Source organism: Manacus vitellinus, unplaced genomic scaffold, assembly GCF_001715985.3.
Source record: "Manacus vitellinus isolate BGI_N305 unplaced genomic scaffold, ASM171598v3 scaffold_47_pilon, whole genome shotgun sequence".
In the NCBI taxonomy this organism is placed as follows: Eukaryota; Metazoa; Chordata; class Aves; order Passeriformes; family Pipridae; genus Manacus; species Manacus vitellinus.
The window spans coordinates 283,400-285,882 of NW_021940585.1; the positions used below are offsets into that span (position 1 = coordinate 283,400).

At 52.9% G+C, this 2,483-nt stretch overlaps 1 protein-coding gene across 4 annotated transcripts in view; it reads right to left on the bottom strand.

Annotated features, from left to right (window-relative positions):
• LOC103763000 (potassium voltage-gated channel subfamily A member 2) overlaps positions 1-1,505 on the bottom strand; it is a 6,162-nt gene extending 4,657 nt beyond the window's left edge. For 2 of the 4 annotated variants that reach the window (XM_029962560.1, XM_029962562.1), the window contains exons 1-2: positions 1,398-1,505; positions 13-508 (exon numbers count right to left, since the gene is read on the bottom strand). The gene's annotated coding sequence lies outside the window, so the exon portion shown is untranslated. Of the gene's footprint in view, positions 1-12; positions 650-1,397 lie in introns of those variants that run through there. The other 2 variants (XM_018079801.3, XM_029962561.1) reach the window with 2 other exon arrangements.
• Positions 1,506-2,483: the final 978 nt, after the last annotated feature.

A 2,483-nucleotide genomic window follows, 5' to 3' on the forward strand; every position in this document is an offset into this window, starting at 1 on the left:
CGGCCGACCCACCCCCGTGGGAATTCGACTCCGCCGGGTGAAATTTCTCCTGGGGATGTTGAGGCTCGTGTCCCCGGTGGGTGCCGGATCCTCACATCCCTGCTCCCGGCGACTGCTCCTCTGCATCATCCTGCATTGCCTCGCGCCACGGAGGTGCTCAACCCGGGGAGGCACAACCAACCTCTCATTTTTGCTTCCTTTTTTTTTTTTTTTTTTTTTTGTTTTGTTTCTCCCCTCCCAAATGAAATAAAAACCCCTCTAACCTCCCTTCTTCAGCTCCAACTCGACTTGTCTACTTTGAGCCAGGATTACAGAAATGGGTAGGGGAGGCAGGTGGAAAATAACCCCGCGGTGCCAATCTCCTCGGCGAAGATTTCAGCCGTCTCCCGGCCATTTATGCCTGTTGGTTCCTCTCTTCATCCCCCGAGGTGCAGATATTGCCGCAGATCCCTCTTTTCTTGGAAATTTCCCTTTTCCGTGCAACCCTCCTCTCCCTTCTCCTTATGCACTAGAAAAAATAGTACAACCCTGACGAGGCTTGCAGCATTCAACCGTTTCTCTTAACCCTTTTCTGCCAGGCCCAGAGGAGGGGAGGTCACATTTGTCCCAGTTTTTCTCCTTTTCCTGCATCTGCCTCCCCACCACTCGCTCCCCAGCGACTCACTCAGGAGTTTAGCTGGATTTGACCTTCCCTGGCTCCTCCAAGCATCATACCAGAACACCACAAACACCATCTTTCTGCTCCTGCAGGAAAGGTCTGGCAGCCACAAATGCCCATGTCACCAAAAAATCGACCAACCTTCAAGATTTTATTTATTTTTCTACTAAACACGCAGGTTTTTCTCCTGTCCGTAAATTCTCTCCTCCCCTTCCTCCCTTTCCAAAACACCTCGAATTTGTTTAACAGCACAGAAATTTCCTTTTTTTTCTTATTTTAACAGGTTGATTTTATTTGTCATAGGCTCTGGGCTTCTTTCCCTGACTCCAAGCAGTGATGCTCAATGGAGAGGGCTACGACATCGTCTGAGTTGACATCACCTATCCCAGCACTCAGTTTCTCCTACTTTCTCCCCATCACCTGCCTTCCTGGCAAATAACCTCCGCCCCCCCGCAAGCATTTTTAGGGTTAATTCATGCAAATTTAGGAGGTGGGGGGATGGAGGTGGCGAAGATTTGCCCGAAGCCCCGGAGTTCTCTCCCTGCCCGCACTGCAGGCAGGAGCCATGGCTGCGTCTCGGAGGGGTGAGATTCGGGGTCGTGTTTGCGTCTAAATCAAAAGTCCCTCCTTTTGCACCGTTCCTGGCCAGGATTATTTAAGCAGGGGAGCAGCGGGAAGAGGGGAAGGATGCAGGGATGGGGGGGGATGGAGGGGGGGGGAGAAAAAGGCACCAACTTACAGTCGGTTCTGCAGTCAGGCATGCAGCGAATGCACAAGCAGCTGCTCCGCGCCACTGCCGGCACCTCTCACCCCCGGCCCCCCAAACTCTACCCCGGACTCAACCTCCGAAGCCAGCAAAGCTTCACCGTGAATATTCATAAGATTAATACGAGCGTCTCCCCCCCTGCCCACTTCCCCCCCACCCCGCACCCCTCCTCCCAAGCAAGAGACCTAGATTTCAACCACTGGGAAATAATCATATCCCTGGATACATGATGCTGCTTTACCATGCGGCTCCAATCCATACCATAGCCTTGGTAATAGCCTGGATCTGCTAGGGGAGGACGGGGGGATGGAGAAGCAGCAGCTCCCTGCAGCTCTGGGGAAGGAGAGGGGGCAGGACCGGACTCTCTGCTTTGCCCTTGGCTGGGGTGGGGAACGTGAAAAGCAATTATTTTGTATCCCTTTGCCTTTACTGAGGTCCCTTCACGGGGAGGCTTCTCCCACCCCAAAGGAAGGACGTGGCCAAGCTCCTACAAACAAATAAAACCTATGGATCAACCCCTGCCTTTAGGCACAATGGAGATGCATCTGCTTGGACCCCTCTGCCATCCCCTCGTGGTCCCACAAAAAGCATCAGGGAGTCCCACAAGGCTCCTGAACACCCAGCAACATGAGAGCTGGAGCAGGGAAATGGGGGATATTTCTCTTCCCATACACAGTGGTCAAATTTGTATGGAGCAATTTCAGACAGTGATCACTGCAGAGACACCCTAAGGTGGGATGGAGGGCGTGGACTCCCCTGAATGCTGGAGCAAATCCGTGCTGGGTGTAGTGCCCAGTGATCCGGGGGGATGTGGGGATGTGGGGACATTGTTTTATCTCCCTAAAGGTCCCAGAGCAGCAGGAGGCACAGACAGAGAGCGGGTGCAGCACTGGGGGATGCAATCACTCTTCATCCTGAAACAAAAATTGTATTTCCACAAGCCCCAGCCAGATCCCAATATCAAAAATTAATGTCTAGCCCTATGGAAAAACTGTGGATCCTTTGCAGACAGCCCTGGCACTCCATGTTTCCCTCCTGCAGGCATCCAGCTGGGAAGGA